The sequence below is a fragment of the Pezoporus occidentalis genome, unplaced genomic scaffold (genome assembly GCF_034315485.1).
Source record: "Pezoporus occidentalis ecotype Australia unplaced genomic scaffold, CSIRO_AGI_Poc_V1 ctg23, whole genome shotgun sequence".
Classification (NCBI taxonomy): domain Eukaryota; kingdom Metazoa; phylum Chordata; class Aves; order Psittaciformes; family Psittacidae; genus Pezoporus; species Pezoporus occidentalis.
In genome coordinates this window covers 10,747,603-10,772,062 of record NW_026914180.1, presented here as the reverse complement: position 1 = coordinate 10,772,062, position 24,460 = coordinate 10,747,603, and the positions used below count along the sequence as shown (strand labels likewise).

Here is a 24,460-nt window from a genome sequence, read left to right as displayed (position 1 = left end):
CTTAATTTTCAAGATGGGTAAAAAAGTTTTATGGATAACAGCATTCTGCAGTCCATAAATTAATCTATAATGTAATGCCTGAAAGACATTTCCAAGAAAACATTACATTCTTCTGTCCAAATTGGTAGGGTAAATGCAGCAAATCAACTTAAACCTACACTGATCTCTACAAATTGTTTATTTTGTTATAACAACAATTAAAGCTTTGTATGATCTCAAGGAACCAGAGATGTCATTTTCTCTTTTTTTTTTTAAGTGAATTTGACATCATCTCACCTTACAGAGTTTTGTATTAGTCCCTTTACTCAAATCTAACCTACACAAACACTGGTAAAAAAAATTAAAACTGCAACTGTAAGCCCAAGTGGAAACAATTTGGGAACTCAGCTTTTGAAAGTATTTTCAGGCATTAACTTTTTTTAATGAGTAGTTCTGAAACTGCAGAGAGTAGCGAATTTCTGCCAGTAATTCCATACCTAATACAAATTTCGGCTCTGCCATACGCAAAACAGAAGGAATGAATCCGTAATGGGCAAAACGTCCAAGCTCTCTTCAGTGATATATCAAAGGTAGGGAGCAAAGGGAAAACCAGGCTGCAGTTGCAGACAGCTAGAACATGTTTTAACATACAATTCATTACCTTATGATTGAGAAATCTGTACACACAAGAGAATTGACATCTAAAATGTCAGTATCTCAGGAGTACTGGAAATTTAATGTTCTATCACATTGTGAAATACCAATGCTTACAAAAAATTGAAGCATATTTCTCCAAAGAAACACTTTACTCATAACACTTTTACTGCTTTATAACAAACTAATTACCAATCTCCAGCAACTGAAGATAAATCAATCCACAAGCAAAGATGTGTAAAGTATTAGAACAAACCACAAATGATGTATTTAAGAATTCTAGACATAAAACACCAATTTTTTTTCTCCTTTGCATGGCACATTTCAAGATAAATTCCCAAATTATATTCTGTTCCTTTGAGGCTGACTGAAAAATATTACTCCACGCATGCTGCTGCAAGTATTTTATACGTATTATATACATGCAAAAAGGTATGTGCATATAAATCTCTATATACATATTTTCTACTGTAAGTTGCCTCCGGCTTTTTGACCATTCCAGACAGTCTACAACATAGAACTTCAGAACATCTAAAACTGAATGTTTCTTATTTCAAGCTTAGCTTTTGATCTTATATATATATTTCCATAGGTATTTGCTGTTTTGACAGCACCAAACCTTCAAATGGCTTCAGTTCCATTAAAAAGCATACCAGGTTGCAACATTTTTGCATACATGTGAAGAAACACAAGCCATGTTAGTTTTCTCCAAATCTAATTAGCATTAGGAATGCAGGTTGGGAAGTTCATTGTAAAACAGCATGACAAAGGTACACTCATTCCTCACAATAAGCCAGGAGTTATTCATGACTGGAAGACTTTATGTGAATAAACAATGTTGGATCTTGATTTCCAGAGCCTGGTATGCCACACTGTGGATGATGAGCTCACAGGAAACAAGGACAGCCAAAACACAGTCTACTGTTTTCTGATATTCAGCATTCATTTCTGATTTCTACAACACATTTTATTTTAATCAAGGGAAATTCTTTGAGGAAAAGAAATACACACATTTGTACCTCTGGAGGCCCAGAAATCACACCCTGACTACCATCTTTGCAGGAACAATAAATAAACCAAATAATATATGAAGAGATACCTTACAGCTACTTAAAAAGAAGCTACACAAGTGGACCTACAAAGAATCCTTTGCAGCAAGAATCCACAGCAATAAGCACTGCTCTATGCCAGGGAAACAAATGGCCTGTCAGTGAGATGCCAGTCATGTTTACAGGCCAAAGTGATGTTTTTCATTTGGCAAATCATGGAACACAGATTACTAGACCAGGTTTTATCAGCCTTAAAGTCAATGGTAAACCTATGGTATTTTGCTAGTCTCTAAATATCAGATTTACAAAGAGAGTAGAACACAAAGATTACTATGTTTTCTAGAAGCAACATCTTTGCTGTAGGGAAAGTGCTTCCATGTTGACTTTTTATTTTAAAGAAAAAATACATTACTGTAATTACCATAACTATGCACATTGCCAGCTTTCAAATGCAAGGAACTGCATTCTCCTTTCCAGAATCACTCTATGATTACTTCCAATAGCTGACATGAGCTGTGCCTCCTGTACTCTGTCCTTCAGTTTTAGGTCTCAACACCTGCAGTGACCTGAGAAACTCACCACACCATCCATTATTACATGGAAGGGATCAGTGGAAGTGCTGAACAAACCATAACAATGCATAAAGAAAGAAGAAAATAGCCTATCTGTCCATTATTAGGTCAATATTAGCTCTTTAAAAGATCTTCTACCAAAATTCACCAAAAAGTGAAGCCATTTGTCTTGTTTGAATTAGTTGGGTTTTTTAAAAAAGACAACCCCACAGCCAAAGATGAAATGTAATATCAACAATAATAATTAATAAATAATAATAGTAGTTAGAATAATAAGTTATGTCCACCCCTCTGTTACATGGGACCTGAACTTGAACGCATCAAAGACATGATAATGCGGTTAAATAGTTTACAGCAGTTTTAATCAGTGTAACAGGGTAATAGGTTACAGTACTTGCATTTTTCAATCACTGAACTACAAATTTGGAAATGGGAGATAAAATCAAGTAGCAACAAACCACTGTCTTCGCAAAGCAAAAATAATAAATGATAAGCGTCACTTAGACTGGTATATTTACATTTCTAATTATAATACTGCAAAAGCAACGGAAAGGAGGTTTCAATACAGATCCATATCCTGCATCCATGTAAGCTGGCACAGGAAGAATCATCACTTTGACCAACTAAGAATGTGGTCCCTATTACAATATATAAGCATACAATGAAAAAGAAAAATGAAGTTTCCAATATTCAGCAGCACTTTCAAATGTATACACGGCAGCTTTGCTTAGATCATAACTTATGGAAAGGTTCATCCCACTTCAGCAATGGAATTAGAGCAAGTCTTTGAAAGGTCGATATCCATAAACTAAAATGCTCCTATTTATTAAATTCCAGAGCAAGAAATATAAGCAATCTTATATAAATTATCAACAAAAGGTCTGATTTTTTTCAAAAGCAACAAAACCAACATTCAGTGTTTGACGAACAGCAATTTTTAAATAAAATACAAAGAACTGCACTAATCCTCAACAGTACTCCCAGTGAGAAAAAGGGTACTTTTCAGTATATTTTAAGAGTCGGGGGGGGGGGGGGGGGGGGGGTATATACCATCATTCTCCGAAGACAAAAAAAAAATAATATATATATAGTACAGTTTAAAAAACAGCAACTAACTTGATGCTCTTCTTTTTTGACTGGTAAAGACTGTTTCTAAAGCAAACAGAAAAAGAAGGGGGAGCAACATAATTTAATTATTTTAGCTAAATATACTGGTTTCATCAAGCAAACAGGGTCCCAAGAAATGATTCTACACCTGAGATATCAAAACAATGTTTTGATGAGACACTTTTGGCTTTGGGATAGGAGGAAGGCATTCCAGCAGGTCACTAAATTCAGCTCTCTGTAGCACATCTGACTGACTTTCCTCAACATCATGTATGGAATTAATTACACTCCAACCATTAGTTCTTTCTAAAAAAAGCTGAAAGTAGCTGAAAGTGTTACTAGGATGAACTTCTCTATAAGTCTGGGATTCAACGTATCATACTAACCAGGTTATATTTACTTATGTAAATAAAAAGCAATAAGACTGATTTATTTTAATATTGACACAGCAGTCTGCATTCCAACATTAATTATTACAATTTCTGTCTATTTAAAAGTAATTAAAAATTAGTAAACACATATGCAGTCTTAATTAATAGACAAGATTAAGTATTTGAATGGTAATTAACTGGATTAAAAAACTATTCACACCAGTAATGGTTATTTACATTTTCATTAAGTACTAAAACCACATAAAACAATTCAATATTATCAAATCATGCAGTTAGGTCACCTCTCTCCAGCACAAGACCAGAAATCCTCCACCCCACAGAAACTCATAAGGCTAGAAACTTTTGCTGTATTTTTCCCCCACAATAACAAATAAGGGTGTCAAAAAGATGACTTGAATTTTGTATATTCCTAGAGTATAAGTCCAAATTCTGTTAATTCTTTCATAATATTTATTGATGAATCTGACACCAACTCACATGCAGGCACCAGTAAATATTTCACACTTATTTTAACATCAGTTGGGAGTATAGCCCCATTATTCTGCTAGAAAGACAGCAAGTGACCACAGGATGTGAAAAACAGGATTTGAAGATCCTTCATATCTCTGCAATCCAAGTGCACACTTTTTAATACAGACTCAAACTGAAATCCCTTATCTTTTACAATGATTAGGAGCCATTTAAAATATCTGATTTCTTCTCCCCAGGAGGACACTCATCAAGATACTTTCAAAGAATGACATTCCAAAATTGTTTCACTGCTCAGTAACCAATTGCTTGCCAGTTGATCTGTTGAGCAGCCAGAAGTATCTTTATTCCCTTGGCTGAACCATGCACTTTCCCTCTTGACCCATACCACAGTTTCCAGATGATATCTTCCCTTTCACAGCTGGTTTGGTCTTCTGGCATTTATGCTCCACATCTTCTCCTGCAGGATGGCCATTCACGCACAGAACTACCTTTCATACACAAGACCAGCACTAACACCAATTCAGTGACTATATGCAGACTTCCAAACTCAAACCTTTTGTTTGATGTGTGGGAATTGGATGGGGGGGAAGTGGAGCAGCATGACTGATGCAAATTTGATCATCCTTCATGTTGCTTCTCCTCACTCCACTAAGCTACCCCTGTGCTGTCTGTCATCACATCACAACCCTTCTGAGCCAGCTGTCAGCGCTAAAGCAGCCCAACACCCACTACAGGTGAGGCACCCACACTGGCAACAATTGCTGTTCTCAGTTTATACTTAATAACTGAACTGGATAACTTTTTCACATGAAACTTTGGTCCTTGGAAGGAGAGACTGTAATGGTCCAAATGAGATTCTAAAATCTAAACTAGCCATATCAATACATCTCCACCTAAAATAGCTAGTTCCAGCATTTCCCCTAAAACCTGGTGCCAGGGCGTCAAGCCCAGCCCTGTCCTACAGTCCCAGTGTACAGGTCTCTGCCCACACTTTTTGACAACCACCTGATCTGCCGATGTGAGAGATTTTAATCACTCAGAGCACTGCCATACACCCTCAGATCTGTGCAGCAAGTATCTGGAAAAAGTTTATGGAGGAGGCTGGCAGAAAATTTTAACACGAGCAGCACTGGCCTCCTTTCCTCAGAAAAAAGCTTTTTCAGTTGTAAGCAGGGCAGTACAGTGAACTCACAAGGCAGCTACAAAACTGACTCTACAATTCTGCTGCAAGGAGCTCAACTGAAGTAAGTAGACTGCAAGAGAATATAAGCAGATTTCTATAGTAACATGGGGTATACTAATTCAGAGTTGGCAAAAACCAGTCTCTGTGTTACAATGCAGAGCTAAAAGAGCACTTGTTTAGTAATGCCCAGCAGTAAATCAGATTTCAGCTACTGGCACATCAGACTCCAAAACATCCTGAAATACAAATTGCTTATGAATGAACAGATGAGTATAAGAGGGAAAAAATACATAAATTCAGGAAATTAATTAGCAAGGCAATAGCCAATAATTATTTAGATATGAAAGGCACTAAATATGAAATCAATTTGTAGGATTTCTGATGACTGAACTGACTTTAATAGCCCCACGGCAGACCCAAATTTTCATTATTCCTTGAGCTCACTTTTCTATATGGCTCATTAAAAACCCATTTAAATATAATTACTGTTTCAATGAACTGGTAAGAGAAAGTACATAAAAAAATGGACATCTTCACAAATAATGCACTACTACCCACAGACATTTAAAAAAGATCAATTAGCAAAAATAGCATCTAAGAGGCATTCTGTGCTGTATGTTTAACCTGAATGTCCGCTTCAACAGACTTACAGATTACCCAACATTTTAAAGGGAGAAAAAAGGGCAAACAAAGTTTCAATAGGGAAACTGTGACACAAACGACAAACCTTTATAATTTCAATAAAATCTTTACCTATCCTAATTCATCAGCTTCAGCCATGAACAACCTCATGAAGTTCAACAATGAGAAGTCAAGGTCCTACACCTGGGTTGGAGCAATCCCAGGCACAGCTACAGGTTGGGCAGAGAAAAGATTCAAAGCAGCCCTGCAGAGAAGGACTTGGGGGTGTTGGTCGATGAGAAAATGAACATGAGCCGGCTTCAGTGTGCGCTTGCAGCCCAGAAAGCCAACCGTATCCTGGGCTGCATCAAAAGGAGCGCGACCAGCAGGTTGAAGGAGGTGATCCTGCCCCTCTGCTCTCATGAGACCTCACTTGGAGTGTTGTGTACAGTTCTGGTGTCCTCAACATAAAAAGGACATGGAACTGTTGGAACAAGTCCGGAGAAGGGCCACGAGGATGATCAGGGGATTGGAGCACCTTCCGTATGAAGACAGGCTGAGAAAGCTGGGGCTGTTCAGCCTGGAGAAGAGAAGGCTGCGTGGAGACCTCATAGCAGCCTTCCAGTATCTGAAGGGGGCCTCTAAGGATGCTGGGGAGGGACTCTTCATTAGGGACTGTAATGATAGGACAAGGGGTAATGGGTTAAAACTTAAACAGGGGAAGTTTAGGTTAGATATAAAGAAGTTCTTTACTGTAAGGGTGTTGAGGCACTGGAATGGGTTGCCCAAGGAAGCTGTGAATGCTCCATCCCTGGCGGTGTTCAAGGCCAGGTCAGACACAGCCTTGGGCAAGATGGTCTAGTGTGAGGCATCCCTGCTCATGGCAGAGGGGTTGGAAATAGATGATCTTAAGGTCCTTTCCAATCCTAACCATTGTATGAAGACAGAACTAGCTTTGTCTAACAGTTTTTCACAGTAATGTAGCTAGAAGGAAGCCAACCAACTAATATTCTTGTGATAACTTTACTAGTTTGTTCGTTTTAGAAAAATAAGAATGACAGATTTAGGGTCACATTCTACTACCAAATTCTCACTTTAAAATAGAATTTTTTTTTTGCATTATACACATGTGTAAGCTCATATAGAATCATAGAAAAACCTGAACTGGAAGGGACCTCTGGAGATCATCTTGTCCAGACCAGAGGCAGTGAAAGGATGATGACCAGGGCTACATTTAGTTGCATTTTGAATAATCCCAAGGATGGGTATTCCACAACCTCTCTACGAATTCTCTCTCAGTGGCCACTCCTGGGTTTAAGATTTTTTTTTTTCCCTATAGCATGTTGAAACTTCCCTTGTTGCAATTTATGTCTGCTGTTCCCCAAACTACTCCTGTGCACCTCAGAAGTCTAGCTCCATCTTCGCCATACCTGACAGACAGCAGCTATATCAACAATGCTATGTCTTACACAACTGCACAGCCATACAGCACCCCTGAAGGTCTCCTATTCCCTGTGTTTTCCAGCCCCCTAACTTACTCTGGTGGCATGTGGATGGGCCATCATGTCAATGCCTCGTTTGTACTGAGGAGGCCAAAATACTAGAGAAGCAGAGAGAAATACTTCTGTCAATCTGCTGGTTACAGGCTTGCTCATATAGCCCAGGATGGATCTGTTCATCTTTATCACAAGGGCACACTGCTCACTCATGCTCATCGGGTTGTTCTGTTTCCACCCAGGCAGTGTGCCCCTAGCCCATACTGCTGTGTGGGGTTATTCCAGCCCATACAGAAGACTCTGCATTTGCCTTTGCTGAACATAACCTACCCCTTCAAAGCCCCATGATTTAAAATAACTACTGCTGGAAAACAGATCATAAGTTTCACTGAAAGTCATTCTCAAATCTGCTGACTAAATAAACATCCTTAACATTCAAAGCTCAACATAACACACCAAGTAAAATCATATTTGCGAGATCAGGACTCATCTATTGATTCAAAGGACACTTTAGTTTTGCAGGTAGTTTAAAGCCCTTCTGCTTTCATGATCCTTTAAGAAACAATTCTGAAGCAAATGTACAAGCTTTTTATTAAAACTTTGCTTTTCATTATTCATCTCTTATAGGACTCTGATCTGAGAAAATCTAGAATCAATAGTAAATTGCAATCTAACCTTCTTCCAGTAGGATTTAAATGCAGTTTTAGGTATTATCTTGTAAGTTCCTATTAAATTTATTTGAAATATATGTCAAATTTTAAAATATTTTAAAAATATTAGTTTAATTTTACATATATTTGCGGTATTTTTTTCTCCCTTCTCTTTATTGCTGAGCAGCAAACTAAAAGCAAGCATGACTATGGCAGCCTGGAAAGTAATTTGTTTATACTCTGTCTGAATTGCTGTCGACTTGACCTCTATGGGTTGTCAGGCTAAAGTTTAGACCAAGAAATAAGACAATAACTAAGCGGTGCTAAAAGTATTACAAGGGCTATTAGAGGTAGCTGCCACTGAGCTTCCTATCAGGCTGGCTGGATTTGCTTTTCGTGACCTCAGACCTTGAATCTACCAGACATACTACTTCTGCATAATGTACTGAACAAGACCCAAGCCACCAGCCCATGTGTGCAGCCTGACAGACACAAGTATGTACAGAGCATGCACAAACTGATTATCCTGCAAAGCCATTCTGACATGCTCAACTGGCCAAACTAACTGCATGGACACAGCAAGTCCAACACCAGAGCTGGATCTTGGACTTCATCACCAGCTAACAAACAGATAAGTTCCACGGCCAAAGAAAACATCTACATTTGTCATCTCCTGCAGAGAGACAACCCATCAGTCCTGTCCAACAAAGCCAGAAGGCATTGCTGGCAGAAAGAAAAGTATAAGCAGTCAACATTTCATGAAGCTGACAGACATGGGTAGAAGGACACGGATGTCAGTAGATGGATTTCTTTTTGGTAGGGCATACTCAGCTAGGCCAGGAAAACATAGAAGCTCCAGTTTGTAATGTTAATTCACACTTACGAATGCTGCATTTCTGCTGTTAATTTTAATCATGCCAAGGAAGGCTCCACAGGCAGTATGAATTAGCTAGTGATGCCAGCCTTCTCAGTGGAGATAATGACTGAATGCATTAATCAGCACTGGTACTTGCAGCTGCTAAGCTAAGACATGGTTAAAGAGTGGGCAGCACCATCGCTGCACTCTGGTCTCTAGGACAATAGGGGCAGCCGTGCAAAACCCAAAATGCAGAAACACTGCTGACACATTTCAGTGCAAAAATGGTTTGATCAAGATAAGGGGATAAGGGATTCCAGAGCTTGCAGCTAAACACAAAACTACTGCTAAAATGAGAGTGCAGGAATAAAGAAAGACTTTGTCTTTTAAACTTTTTTTCCTTTGATGTTTCTCAGCAAAAATGAAGATTTTACACTTAGAGAGAAATATGCTTTCCTCAACTGCTACAGTCCCTCCACATTGCAGGTACTAAAATTGCTTAATTCCGTGCTCATCTGGGCTGTGAGAACAGCTGAGGCAAATATTTCTGTCCTGAATTAGAAAGTTTTTCAATCATAGTTTTTTTTTGTCATGGGATTTTTGTAATGGGTTGTTTCTTCACCATCTCTTTCTTTGAAAGCATATGGAGTATAACGCTACCCTGTTATTTCCTTAAATCCTCAATTTATACAGAAAAGATTTCTTCCAAAATCCCTTTGTAAAAACAGCCTTCTTGTTCAAGGCTAAGGACATACTCTGCAAAATTACTACAACCTACGATTTTCCATGGTATCTCCTTAGCTCATTTTGAAAAGAAATAGGAAAAAAATTTATCTACGCTGGCTGTAAGAGGCACATAAAGAAAGCATGGTATTGGAAGAGAAAGTGCTATGCTCGGAAAGTAGATGGGACACATTTGAGCGTGTGAATAATCCAATTTAATCTCCCATTTTTGATCCCTCAGCGCAAATGAGTATATGCAAACCATACTGAGGACAATGTTGTTAATGTTACTTTGGAAGCAATTTTACATTTTTAGAGTGCTCTATCAAAGTCTGCCTCTTTTTCTCAAAGGACAAGGCTCAAAAAAGATACCAATTGTTCTCCATGCAGCTGAGCTCGTGGGTATGGGATTACTCTAAAGGTCAGCAGATTTCCAAGTCAACAGCATGGACCATACAGGAGTTCGGTATTTTATTCGTGCCACAGAGGTCAGCAGTTAAGTAGTGACGCTATGCAGTAAGTAATCCAGACACTGGGTTCTGTCACACAGAAAGATATATTGCTGAAATAAAAATGTATTAAATCTTAACAGTTGCCTCATCTGTCACTGGGAGGTGCAGGACTCTAGTAGCAAGAAAAAAATTGGTTTCAGAAACCTCCAAAAAGACCAGGCTTTCCATTCCTCTGTTACAGGATCAAAACAGCAGTATTTAAAACCTGAGATTTGAATTTCAGCTGAGGTACAAAAAGATACCTACTTAGTTAAAGCACAAGCCACTTTTTGTAAGGTTATTAAACTTCAGGAAAATAGATTTTGTAAAATACAGCTCTTCATTTTGTATAGTGTGTGCTGTTCAGTGTAATTTGCATGCAAAAGCCAGAAGAATGTGATTAAAAATACCCATCAAGAGACACAGATGAAAAACTTCAAACATTTTCTGATTCCCTTCTGTTCCACTCATTATTTCAATACCTCACTACAACAAAGGAATAGATAACACTTGTCCTTGACATTAGCCTAGATTATTGTATTATGCAATACAATACCTATTAAATTAGGCTTATTTTAAATCAACGTCAAGGTCTGTTCAAGAGGTAAAACTCTGTGTACCTTTTGCCTTTGGTATAGCGCTTTCTTTTTTCCACTCAAGAAACTTATCAGAGGTCTTAAAAACAACAAGATAGGGATTTTTATTTTTTTTTAACTAACTTCATTATCTAGTATTTAAAAACGTCAAAGAAAGAGACATTTACCTCTGGCATTTTAAAATAACAATAACAATATTCTTCATTTTGTGCATAATGACAAAAATAATCAGCACATTAGGCAATAATTCATGCCTCCCCTTCTTTAAATAAGGTTTTAAAAAAATCTTAAATGCAAACGACTGATTGTTCCCTCTTGACTAACATTTTATATTATTTTCAAATGTAACAATAGTGAAAACAATGCAATTTAACTTACAGTTCATTAGGACTAGCCTTACAAAACAAAGAATAAAAGGTAGAGGTCCAACAGCACCAGGCTGATGTCAAACGACATGCACTGGGAGATCCATGGAGGTTGTCCCCTCCCTGTGGCAGGCCCCAGGCACAGGGGACTTGTCTCATCAAAATTGTTAATGAGCCTATGCCAGATAAGGAGCTCTGGTCTTAAGGAAAAGGCACCCATTAGATAACATGTGATAGTCTAGAAAGGGAGAGGATTCCAAAACAGCCATTCTACAGTTATTCCTAAATGCCTTTAGGTTTTCTACCTAAAGAAAGGTAGAAACCCTAAAGGTTTCTAATAACCCTTCTACCTAAGAGGGTTATACTGATCTCTGTATGAAGAAAAAACAGCCTGGTTCATCCACATCCAATGGTTATCCACCTACCATACACTGTAATCTGCTAGGAGGAGATAGGGCCTGTATTTTTTTCCCAGAAAACACCATGTTAAACAACACGGCAACTTAGCCCCAGTGATTTTCACTAAAACCTAGGCTCCCAATACCAAAATCATTTTCAGAATGACCTAGAGCCACATTTACAACAATAATTTGGCAGATAAGGTTGTAGAATTACATCTCATTTATTTTCTCCCCATAAAATTATTAGAAACCAAATGTCAAGATATTTTTGAAATTCTGCTTTTAAAAGCTGCTTGGAAACTTTTCAGACCTGATCTCTAAATGCTTATGAAGACAAACACAGGAAAAAAATGCAGCAAGAAGTGAAAAGCAAGGAGGGAGGACCTCAGAAGGAAACTAAGTGGTTAATACCATCACATTCCTCTTCAAAACAAGTTCACTGGAAGTCAAATGCTTTTGTTTCTGGGAAAGGCAGGAATGGATAGCAAAGGAGATCTCTGATGTTACTGAAATGGTAGTTTGCATCAGTAGTCCATGACTCTTGACTACTTGGTGCAAAGCCTCCACTGCCTTACAGTGCTCTTTCTTTACATAGGGATGCTGCACTCAAGCATTATAACCAGAGACAGGATCATAAATAGGGACTTTTGATGGAAATATAGAATCCTAAATCATTTAGTATGAAATCTTCAAAGACTCCAGCCTCTTTTTCAGACCTCATTTTGAAAATTAATTCTCTAAATGACTGTGGAAAATAGGAGGAATGCAGCTACATCAGCTAGATGAATCCTAAAAAAATAAGCATTCAAAAGGGAAATTGCATTCATATGCACAATCATATCAAGCTATCCAACTTGGGAACACACTATCTTAGATTTTACCTTGACTCACCCCATATCGATGAATGCATTTTTCAACACATACTATAAATGTCACCCAGCCTAGGGAAGGAGATACAAGGATTGCCAAAACCCATCAGCTTCAACCGGTGGACAAAGACTGCACTGAAAACTTTGAAACAGATCCCTTCCATCCTGTAGATGCTGCAATTCCTCCCCATCTCGTCTGGGCTCCTCTTTGTTTCTCCTCTTTTCTCTCCTAGAAAAATTAAGGTTATAAGTAGCTGGCAAGCCATGCCAGGGCAGCAGGCCTGTCTCTATTTGAAGTGTCTATATTATATTTCATAGTGAATTCAAATATTGTTGTAAAGTTATTAAAATCATTCATGATTTTATCTGTGCCAAATGGATCATTACACTGTCAACACTCATCTTTATTATGCAAAAATATGCAGAACTTAACATCTTTTGTTGAGCTGGCAAAACAGTATATTCTGTAGTAACTCTGTTTTTCATTAAATTTTGCACAAGGTTAAAGCATGTGTGGAATATGATTACCAAAAGGCTCCATTCAGAAACATCACACAAAACAAGCTGTTTGACTTGTGCAGCGAAAGATTATTTATTTTAAACCTACAAATACATTTTTCTGAGTAGTACTCACTGAACTAATGGTGTTCTGATTCATTTAATAGTTACTATTACATATTCAAAAAAAAAAACCCAAATCTTTCCAAACCCAACATTCTCTTTCAAATACCCTTAAAAATATGAAGAATGGAAGTCTCTGAGAGCCCAGCTCAAAGAAAGTTGCTTTTCTTTCTCAATAGCTGGGAGAGGCATGGCTACCTAAATCCTTGAAAATCAGCACATGTTTAGGAGGGCTTTGTTGCTGAATTCCATTTCTTGGTAAATTATGCAGGAAAATACAATCAAAGCAAATTAAAGGAGCACTTCCTCTGCTCTCCTTTTTGCTCTCCTTCTAACTTTTGGCATAGTTAGATATTTCATTAAGTTAACTTCCATTTGAGTAAGATCTGGTGATCCTCTGCTAATTTGCTGATTAAAAAATTACTATTTTGCTTTAAAATATTACCAGCTTAAAAATATTTAAAGCAAAATATCACCACAGCCACAGCTGAAGGCAGGTTGAGGAAGCTTGCTTTGCTTTGCCTGGCAAAGGACAAGCATGGCTAGCTCTGGATAGAAGGGGAAAACAGCTGGTGTTGGAGAGTGGGAAGGCAAGAAAGGATAATAGTAATACCATGGAAAGTATCAGGGCAACTATGGGGGTAAGGCTGTTTAGGTATTTTTAAGGGGATAGTTAAGATTATTTTTTTTTCCTCTCTTTTTAAATGTTCTTTGTACACTTCACAATCCCGCTTGACGGAAACTATTCATAGACTCAACGACACCTTGTACCTTCCACTCCTCTCTAAATGTCTTCTAGCAGAAACAGAAGTAAATTTGGTCTGGTAATCTCTAGCATTTCTTCGGAAATAATTTCTTAGGAAAATCCAGCCATCTTGAAATAACTTTTCTGACTCACTGTCTTCTTACTTCCTCTTTCTTCATATTCCTCCTGACAGAATTAATCTTCACAATTGTATGAATTCTTGGAAAACCTTTTTGGGGTGCAATCTGTAGTTCAGCACCATACAACACAAATGCACTGCACAAGACTAACACAGGTAGCTGGGTAAATTATGCTGTCAAAAGTGATTAACATTTAAAAGGACTAAACAGAGGAAGCAGATAATACCTCCAAGATCTGTCTTTAATTAAAACACCCTAGTAATTAATATTAAAAGGCAGAGACTGAAAATGAGAGAAAACATAGCTTCTAAAGAGAATAGGGTTTATGTTTTTCATTAGGGGTCACCTTTTCTGATGCGCAAGACCCCTTTCAAATTACCTGCCTCACTGGAGACCATTCACTTATTAAAACACCTCTGCCTACACAAATAAAAAAAAAAATACACATTTAATCAGAAACATTTATGCATTCATTACTTTTTCAAACGTCCTTGCTTTAAGATAATGTTGCCCCTCACTGAAAGGAAACCTTATTTCACAGTCTCTCTGCCTAATTGTTCTATCCCAAATGATTTCTCTACTTTTCCAAAATAATTACCAAACATTGAATCATCTATGCTAGAACAGTAAAAGGGCATCAACATTGAACCCCATAAGTACGCCAAATGAATAGCACATACCAGGAAAGTATAATGTGTGTAGGCTTTGCACATAAATCAAACCGCCTTACACATTCTGACAGCTCCATCTAGCCACAGCTACACAAAAGAAACTTTATCCCAGGCAGAATGAATTAATTTATATTCAGCACATACCAACAATTACAAAAACTCTTATGGTCAAAAGTGTCATTTCCAGAACAACTTTACTATAGTTTAGCAATTAGATTAACACTTCAGCAATCATATCTGTGCTTCAGGTTACTTGGGTTTCAGAGAAACACAGAATCAGAAAAGTCTTGTCTTTAGAGGCTCCAAAATTACAGCATCTGGATAACACTGGGAACAGATGCTGGGATCAGAACTTGGCAGGAATTCTTGAAATGGGAACCTCAAACATCCTAGGGAGAAGACAGAGCAAAATGGGATATAGTGTAAAAATGCAAAGAGCGCAGTGCCAGAGTGGGAGAGAGGCGATGCGCAGGACGTGTGCATGTCTGATGGAGCAGATGAGCAAGAATAATAGCAGAACAGTTGGCTGCCAGAAGCAAGCAGAAGAGAGGGGAAGGCTCCTCATCATGAAGCTCCAGCACAACCAGTTTACAAATTGGCGGCTTATGGACCAGTCTCATCCTCCGCTCTGGTAGCACAGCCAGGCAGTGGAGCATGAGCAGCACCACTGCTGATCTGCTGCTTGCTGGCTCCTAGTTACGCTCAGTGGTACAGACTGCACATCCATTGAGGAGGGTGGGCAGCGAAAGATAGGTATTTTTTCCCCCCTTTTTTTCCTCTTCTAGCCATCGCTGACAGCTCTAATAATCTGAGATCCACCTTTCTGTATATACTGGGGCACTTGCATTCACTAGTAAAATAATATACATCTTTCCCTGTAAAACTAACTAGCTAACTAGCTCTAGATATGCTCTAGGGGTACGTATGCTTATATATACAATCTCAAAATACTAAAATAATTGGAGGGAATGAACTCTCATTCCCTTACACATTCTTATTGTTGTCTCAAATGCCAAAGACTGTTGTGTTGGCTGGTGTAAAGATCAGGTTATTTAAAAGTGACCCAAGTTTCAGACATGCAGAATGGCTCTAACATCTTCCATTAAAACAGAAACCACTACAGGGTACTGAAATATATCTTGCTTAGACATGACTTTGAACACACACATTTGAAAGCATTGTCTTGCTACTGTATGATGTTATCAGAGGACTAAGCAATGTACCTCCTTACCACATTACGAAATTCTTTATGAGAAGTGGCACATGGCTGAAGAGGAAGCTTTTTAGTGTTTTGAGTTGTAGATAATGCAATTTACAGATTACTGATAGAGCATTTTGTGCTTAAGCTGATATAAATTAAAATTTCAAATGCTGCTAGTTTACCAAGTGTATTTGAGGTTCAAATCCTATGCTAAGTCCCTTAAAACTCCAAGTCATAAATCCTCAGGTTTCAAATATGTAATAGTTCCATTTTATACATAATTCCAGAATAACCAATGCAGAAAAGAAGAAAAGGAGATTAGTCTTCAGAGGTAGAGTTGTGCATCTACCTAAAAATGCACACAAGCAGTGTAAGTCTGTCACACTGTGGTGCTTGTACCAGGACACACACAGGTGTCTGCCCCAGCTAGTGGCATTGTACGGCTTGGCTCAGCCCAAACTGGTGTTTTACTAAATTTCCTCAGAAATCCTGCAGGAAAAAAAATCGGTTCCTGCAACCTGTGGAGCAAATGCTCTTTTAGCCTGGCAGAGAAAGCAGCAGCGAGCAAAGAGAAACCAACAGGGAGAGCTGAGGGGCTGCATGGTTCCCCAACCCAGCCCGCCCGCGCTCACTGCTAACCACACAGCTGCCTTTCAAACCAAACTTCGACAACAAAAATTAACATTCCAAATGCAGAGAAGGGAAAAACGTTTAAAATGCCAAACTCCTTCACAAACATATACCTAATATTAAGCACATGAAAGCAGAAATTCTGCTAAAGCTTGAGAAAAAAGCATAACCAACCAGAGCACTGTCTTCTTGTGCTCCAACGCCAGACTCACTTCTTCGTATTCCCACTAACCATCCTACTTCTGATGTTTAGCTACAGGTATTTCTGAGGTGGGGAAAGTAAGTGAGGGCGGCAGTCAGTGTTTTTGAGGATGGTTTTGGCCCCTGGACAAGATAAACATTGCCAGGAAGGCAAATACTGCCTAGCCTGTGTACGCCATCCCTTCACATTCACGTGTAATGGGGAGATAGAAGGAAAAAAAAAAAAAAAACCAAAAAAAAACACCAAACAAACACACCACGGGAAAAAAAAAGAAAACTAGAGGGGAAAAGGAAGTTACACTGTACTGGTACATGATTAAAAAAGATGTATCACATATGGCATTTGTAATTCAGCACTGACATCTTAGCACTGTTCAATATGGATATCTTATGACCTCAGATGCCAGTTGAGAGATTCCATCCTCAACACTGCTCAGATGAGTGAAAAGTAAGCACACATGCATTTATATAAGCAAAGAAGAGTGTAGGCATCCATATAAAACATAGATGTATCCTGGCTCCATGCACCAGTCAACGGATGGGTAATAAACTTGGCTCTCTGAAGCTTGTACATTGACAGCATTAAAAGGTAATGAGGGGCAGGAGGAGGCAGCAGCACAGATAGCGACACAATGATGCCAAGGCAAGGGGAAGCCTCATGGCCATGGGACGCAGTAGTGGAGAGTTCCAGGACCAGCTCAGAAGTACCATACAGCAGCTACAGTGCTGGAATTAAAGCACATGATTCAAGTTCACACACGCTATCATCACAGAGAAGGTAACAGCGATAATCTCAGAGCCAGCACATACAAAGCAGGCCTCCTCTTCCATGGTGGGATTTAGCAGTCAGTAATTTATAGCTAAATTATAGGGAATGACTTGCGCTGAGGAACAAGCATGACAGTTGTCTCTTCTGAGGCCAATTAATTCTATCCCCCAAAAAGCTACTGCAGCTATTCCTCCCTCACCACTCCCAGAAAGCTGCAATCTTTATATACATTTCTATTCATTTTTCATTTGTTGTCTCACGTGAAGGCAGTTTAGTTTATGAGTTTATTTTCTCATATGAAGGCAGTTTAGTTTATAAGTTTATTTTGGATCTGTTATCAGCTATATTCCTTCATTTCTAATTTAGCAAACTGTATACTGAAGATACCCAGGCAGACTTCAGCAAGCTTTTGGTATGTGAAGTATCCTCTGAGAAAACAACTGAGTACCATCACTTTAGTTTTCCAACACTACCTTCCACAAGCTCCACTTGGGGCTATTTATGCGCTGGTCCCACTCCGCTGACAACCCTAAAACTCAAGGCCAAGTGAAAGGACTTCCTTGAGTATTCTAATGCCTACAGTCAGGGAGCAGCAGGTGAAGCTACTCGTAACTTGGAGAAGAAATTGTGGCCCTGGTATGTATCACTTCAAAGCTGAAGCACTAGGGGCTCAAGAAGACAAGTGTTTTTAGTAACTCAATTCAGTGTTTTGCACTGCTCTTCTGAGCAAGAATACAGTGCATGTCCTGGCACAGCACACCTTGCTGCAACATGGGCTTGATGCTTCCTGAAACAGGTCCTGGGACCATGGGACATGGCCAGGACAGAAGGACACATATTTTGTATGAGAATGAGGCTGCAACACCCCCCCCACCCCCCTTAGCTGACTGCACAGAAGTGGAAAACCACAAGGAACAGTGGGTGAAGAAATGCAAAGTATGCTCATCTTTCGAAAGCACAAAACAAAGCAAAAATAACTTTTAAGGCCTATGGGAAAAAGCAATAACCAGTTCAATATAGGCTGCTCTAAATATTACACTGGAAGTACATTGGAATCTAATTTACACTTTGCCAACCCTTAGAAATTCCACTTAAACCTAAGTCCTTTTCCATTTACCTTCCAGGAAACATTTCCTAGGAGAAAGCTCTGAATTTGAGCTTTCTTGCTTAGATACAATTCCAGCACTATTTCCATCACTTTCTAAATTCTGTGAAATAAAACTATATTGAGTCACACCAAATAATTACAGATATTTAACTGCAGACTTGCCTTTCCATGTGTTCACTTTGATCCTAGAAATACAATCATAAAGAAGAACCCAAAAAATGGTGCCTACAGAACTATCAGAATCCATTAAAACATTAATTTACCAGACTTGCCCAGACCTCCAGTTTTCTTTTCTTAATAAAATCTTTAAATAAAAACAGCACAAGTAAAACACTTCAGTATTAGATTCCCATGTATTTTATAATTGAAAAAGCTGAGACAAAAAAAGAGGGGGAAGGAATCACTCAACAAAGGCACTGAAGCTGTAATTAATTCTCATCAGAAACACACAGTCCACCCTCTTTTTCTACTTTATAGCATGAAACTACGAAAGGTTTTTGTATTTTTAATTGATTCATTACAAGTCTAATATATCCCACATGCAAGTCTGTCAGGTAGAAACAGCTCAAACTGAGCTGATAGAGAATATAGTGCTCTTAATTCCTTTTGCAGCATTTACCTGCAGAGCACAATTTCAGTGTTGACAAAACTCACTTGGTGGGTGGAATCTGAAGAGATGCTTCCACTTCCTCTAATCCCTATAAGACTCACTTTGGAAAGCTTGGATCATTCCTCATTTTCTGCCCCTTTGGTAATAAAATAATTTAAGACCAATGACCAAATCAGAAAGATTTCAGATCAATGTATCATCTGTCTGCTCTGCTCCCCAAAACACAGTTACAAATTCAGAACTGTAGCTCCCTCCACCACAACCACTCAAATTCACCATGGGGCAACTCTCCTGGAGGACTATGCAATATGGAGGCAGTGGGCAGCACAGAGCCTACCAGGTAACTGTTTGGTCAGACTATGCGTAAGATTTTACTGTCTGTGTTAAGTCATTTACCTGCAATAAGCACCAATACTCGTGGTTAGAAACTAGAAGGTTTCATATGCTTTAAAGATACAAGTTGTGACTATATTCAAGCTATACTGCTTCACCAAGACATATCAATCACTTCTGCCAGAACCCAGTTGTCCATGCCAGCTAAACCTAAAGTAGCATTTCACAGATATTCTATAAGATGCTTTTCTGATACCCCAAAGTCTGGGATTTTGCAAGGCTGTTAGCAGAACAGCTAGCCAGCAAGGAGCACCAAGTACTAAATTGCTTGGCACCTATTCAACAGCCAGACGTACTTCCTACACCCTGTGCACCAGTCTTCTACACGCTATGCTCATTCCGTTTAGATCCTGTCGTGCAGCAGACTTAACTTTGCAAATTGACCTTAAGATTAAACTATTAAAAAGTTGACTGAACTTCATCTTTCAGTAATATATTTTTCCTTGAGAAGTGTTGCTTAATTTCAGGCATCAATCTTAGATTGTTTTGAGAAGCCAGTCTGCATACCGGCAAGGAATTCAGCGTGCACGATACCAAACGGGTCTCAAGGGTGTAGCTGTCTTCCACTAGATGTATAGATGTGAAGACACCAGCTTAACTTTAGCACAAATCAGATGCCTAAATTAGGCAACATAAATACCCATCTGTGTAACTCGACCACAGAAGTATTTGAGAAATGGAGAGGAGATAAAAAGATAGAACACTGTAAAAATCCCCCAGACTTGTACTTCCAATTATTAAAGTATTAGATGTTAACAAATATGAGAATTGCTATCAAATATAATTTACAACATTAAACTAGAGAACATATGTTCAAAGAGGAACAGCCACAGTAACATTACATGCTATGCATTATCTTAGCCACATGGTCAAAATCAAGGAACAATTGACTAAAAGGTTACAAAAATGTAATTTATGAGACTGACGTTGCTGTAAATACAGTGTCCACCAATTTTTTTTTAGATCAAGGCTAATGTTTTAAAGCTAATCTGAAAGCAAGAAACAAAAAGTTATGAAGTGCTCATACACACCATGCATTCTATAATCCAATTTTTCTTTTGAAGCAGTAGCTCAAACCGCATCAAAATAACACTACAGGTCATTTTCACATCTTTGACTCAGCAATCTAATGAGAGTTGACTGTGCTCAAGTAAAAAATGAATAGGCTAACTACAAAAATTTGGATGGTCAGACGTGTTTACTCTTGTATACACAAAAAGATCTTAGATCATCTTGACAAGTGTCCAGCTGCATTAGTCACACAGGCAATCAGTCAAGTGTTTATTAGTGTCACACAGAGGACTGTGTGGAAAGCTACAACATCATTTTAATTAAAACACTGAAAGCAAGTTAGGAAAAATTCCTGTTAAAAGTACTCATAATTCTCAAAACCACATACATGGCATGTGACTGTAATCATTGAGTGCCTGCAGGTCCTAGTGCGATCCGCAGAAGTACTAACCCTCAGGAATGATATGAAGTCTAGACAAAAGCTGAAAAATAACAAGGGACTGCTTGCCCCTGTTTCCCTGAAATTGTCCCCAAGCAGAGAGTAAACTGATGATTTGATTTTTAGCCACTGAGCCCCATGATACTCTTGGCTGGAACTGCCCCTTCCCAGGCATTTACTAGTAATGCAGCCCAGTTTTCTTTTGCAGGTCATTTCAGACACAACCTAGTAATGCAACCAAGTATAACTCTGCCTTCCTCAGTGAATAATGCACTCAGCATCCCCGTTACGCTCTGACAATCAACCAGGAAAGAATTTCTTAACTGGGGCAGAGCTGCCTCCACAGGCCTTTGGGAGACATAAGGGATGGCAAAAGTGGGTGGCTGTTTAGATTCAGGATTCCAGAGTTGTCTGTCTATTATTAATGATCCATTTACTCCACTGTTTTGAAATGTGAATCTTTTCAAGCTCTTTGAAATCCCACTCACAGGCTATATTCCATTAAAACCTTATAGTCAAAAGTATTAGACTAATTAGATGACTGAGGTGGAGAACAGATTCAGGCATTCTGAGAGTGACAAGAAGAAAAGCAATATATATAGGGGCAGCAATTCCTTTCCCCATGCCATTGCCGCCAGGCAAGAAATCAGGAACCTAAGCCTGACATCCTGCAACTGGACAGCAAGAAAACAAAAGAAAAATGAGTGTAAACGAACACAGACTGCATTCCCAACCTGCCACAACCCCAGAAAGCACTGAAAAGGACACATCTGCCTTACTGCTGCAGTGCTGTGCCCGCGATGAAGATGTAGCCATATCCCTTGAAACATAACTGCTTGAGCCTCTGCACGCCTCCGCACATATGCCAGATACTCCTGGAGTCTCAGGACGAATTATTCCTTATCCCCAAGTCAGGCTTCTCAGAGTTAGCAGAACGCTAAGCAAGTTTAGGATGCCTACGCAGTTACCATTTGTTACATGCCGTGTTGGGCTTGAATCAGCCAGTTTTTCTATACCAGATGTCTCAGAAAGTGTATTTCCCCGTTAAAGGCTATACTCCACTGCAGACTCTTCATTACAGTTTAAATCTCCCATAATGTGGATGGAAAAAAATTCAAACCCCTCACAATACAGGAAACAGAGAAGAATCTCAAGTGACAGCATCTCCAGAACAAGTGGATCTCCATATTCACAAAAAGTCACAGTTGTGTTTGTTTTGGTTCAATTTATACCATCCCCAAGGAATTACCAATGCCAATCTAGCCAGCAACTTGCCATGTGCCACTGCAAATAAATATACTGCTTTTATTTTCCCTAAAAATCAACTTAACTAGCTCTAATTCTTTTCATATCCCTTTAGACAGTTAATGTATTTTCTTCCCACTGGACAGAGAATGAACACATTATCTGTCCATCTTACAGGGCCCCTGACTGCCAAATAAAACGCAATTATTACTGTCAGAACTCAAATGAAATATTTTGAACATGGCAAGAAGTTATTAGCCTGATGTTCAGAAGACAAGCTAGAGATAGGAAAGGGAAACAAAAATATTTTCCCTATTTTTCTAGGCTTTTATGGGAAAACTGGGTTATGCTCTTTGCTTGTTGAATTAGGTTTGTGTTGTGAGGTTTTCTTCTGTGTTGAAATACCTTAACTGTTCCACTAAGGAGATGCAGGATATCCTTTTTTAATCAATATACTGATAAATGAGTAATTATTTTTCCCTTAGGAAAAAAAAAAAATTACCTTAAATTTTATAACTTGAATTACACATACTAAATCAACCAGATAATGTTATTTTAGTGCACAGTAAATTTATAGAAAGTACGATTTGCAAAATGACAGATAAACCTAGAAGCACTAAACAAAAGCAGTCACCTTTCAAATCTCTTTCCTGGTGCAGTTAGAAATAAAGCCAACATCACACACTGTGGCTGACATCCATATACAAAGACTGCCTACTTTAACCGGGTTCACCTGTAATTAGCACGTAATAACTGGAAAACATAGAAGCATAGTGCGAGGAAGAAAAGGAAAGAGACATCTTTTTTCTGCACACTGAAATGGTGGTAAAAGGTGGAAATTTAAGATCAGTAACACTCATCTCTCCCAAAAAAGCTAGCAGGAGAAGAGCTGCACAGACAGTTGTAGTTGCCTCCAAAGGGCTTCTCTGGGCATCCTTACTTTCTAAAGTCATCCAGAGGGACCAATACTGTTTGATAATGAAATCACATCCCTAGATAGCATGCAAATAAAAATGGAATTAAAACAAATTAACTATGTAATAGCATTCAGCAGCAGGCCATTTTGACATTTGAGCAGCTAAGTCCACTGATACCTTCTATGTACATTAGTTAGGTCCATGTGGAATAGCAATTTTCAAATCTTTCTATAAAACAGGCATTTACTAAATAAATTATTATTAAAAAAAAAAAAAAGGCATAAAACCAGACACCCACCAGAACACACTGTTGTACTGGATCTGTCCATCCCAGTATTCTGCCTCTAACAACCTTCAACAGCAGAAACCAAAGCATCAGGGCAAAAATGCTTCTTATCTGCATTCTCCAGTGATATCCTAAGCCATCCACACTATCTTTGTGTTTAGACTCTTTAAGCCAAAATTAAATATAATTTCTAATGCAAACATTTTATACAAATATTTTGAAAATTATCTAAATCCAGGCTTTTGGATTTAGTGCCATTTATGCCACTTTTTCAGACTGATCAGATCTGCTCTTTTCAGGCACTGAATTTCAAGGTAAAACTTCCAATTTTTAAATCTAACAAGCTTTTCTCTGCTTTTTCTACAGTTTCTATCAAGTTGATCAGTGCAAACCTCAAAATATGTTCCGAATCAGCCTGACCACCCAACATGTATGATAATCTCAGGAATAACCTTAAGAGCCCTATTTAATTCTAAAGACTTCACTGTAATTATTTTCAAATTAAAAAACTATTTAAACTATTTATTTATACCTATAAGATACTTTTTTTTAACTGAATTTCTCCCCTTTCTGGGTTACAGAGACTCTGAAAGAATTCTGGACAGCACTTCTGACAGTGTGAGGACTGGCATCATCAGCCATGTGCAACAGTCATTTGAAGGAACTTCTTAAAAGTTCATAATATTTGTGCTTTAATATAGTCAGTTCTATTGTGTAACAGTGCAAAAGTATTCACATCCAGCCTCATTTTCTCATAATTACAGATAATTACAGAAGTTATTTTCAGAGGTCAGGTTACCTCCAGAATGCAAGTCACTTGCAATGCATTCACTTCACTCCTTCTCCAAAAAGTCTCTTGGCCTTCCTGAAAATTCTCAGTGCACAATGGAAACACTGACAAGAATAATAAAGAGCTGCTCTGAACTTTGATGGGTTTCTCTGCACTTTAAGGCCCATTCAGAGGAAGGAAGGCACCTCCTCCTGTGAGAATATAAATT

At 38.5% G+C, this 24,460-nt stretch overlaps 1 protein-coding gene across 15 annotated transcripts in view; it reads right to left on the bottom strand.

Moving 5' to 3' along the window:
• PARD3 (par-3 family cell polarity regulator) overlaps positions 1-24,460 on the bottom strand; it is a 455,098-nt gene that overhangs the window by 305,608 nt on the left and 125,030 nt on the right. The gene's annotated exons all lie outside the window — the stretch shown is intronic.